Here is a 1,029-nt window from a genome sequence, read left to right as displayed (position 1 = left end):
ACATGGACAGACCGAAATGATGGGAAAGAGAGAGCCAGTCAGACAAAGAGTCTGAGAGAATCCCATTGGAACAGACGTGGGCACCGTGAGAAAGAGACAGATTGAGAGACAGAGACAAATGGAGAAACAGGGACAGACAGAGTGAGTCAGACTGAGAGAGACAAAGACTCAAACATAAAAACACATACACAACTCTCTGAAGAGAGAGAGAGAGGTAGAGACCGAGCGACACAGATACATTTCACAATTTCATTTCATTATCGGTTCAGAGTGTCACATTGTTACAGAAAATTGCTGATTCAACCGATGAAATTCCGGTCTCACTGATCAGAATGGGAGGAAATACGCGTTAAATTGAAGAGATACCAGGAGTGGGGTACGAACCCACGCGGGAAAAAACCCATTGAATTTTAAGGCCAACACCTTAACCACTCGGCTATCCTGTTTCTGTGAGAAGCAGCATTCTGTCTCTGTGAGAAACTGGGCTTCAACCCCAACCCCACATACAAACACATGCACATCGGCTTTCAGTGAGCATTTACGAACATTTTTAGTAATATTGACACGGGGGCAACTCTCCTATTCTTTTTCGAGTAATGCACTGGGAACTTTCATATTCACCCGAGGGTGCAGACAGAGCTTCACTTTAACATTTCATCCGAAAGTGAAATCTTCAACAATGCAAAATTCCCCAAGTGGTGCACTAGAGTGTTAGCCAAGATTATATGCTCAAGTCTCAGGAGTGCGACTTGAACACACAAACTCCAGATTCAGTCGAGAATGCTGCCACTGAACCAAAGCCGATACAAAAGATCACAACCATATTATTTTCCCCAAGTCTTTTTTATAAGTTCCAGGACATGCCAAATTCATGGTTATGAATTGCAGAGACATAAGCACATACACAGAGACATATATAGAGATAGACAGACACAGAGACACACACACACATAACTAAAAATTTGCACGCATCAACGGGTATGCACAGATGCCTGAGACATCTCGAGGGATAGACAGGCTGAATCACTG

At 43.3% G+C, this 1,029-nt stretch overlaps 1 non-coding gene across 1 annotated transcript; it reads right to left on the bottom strand.

Moving 5' to 3' along the window:
• Positions 1 to 363: 363 nt before the first annotated feature.
• Positions 364 to 446, bottom strand: trnal-uaa (transfer RNA leucine (anticodon UAA)). The gene has a single exon. It is a non-coding gene; the product is annotated as a tRNA-Leu (tRNA).
• Positions 447 to 1,029: the final 583 nt, after the last annotated feature.

Source organism: Pristiophorus japonicus, chromosome 23 (genome assembly GCF_044704955.1).
Source record: "Pristiophorus japonicus isolate sPriJap1 chromosome 23, sPriJap1.hap1, whole genome shotgun sequence".
Lineage (NCBI taxonomy): Eukaryota > Metazoa > Chordata > Chondrichthyes > Pristiophoridae > Pristiophorus > Pristiophorus japonicus.
This window is presented reverse-complemented; position numbering and strand designations above follow the sequence as displayed.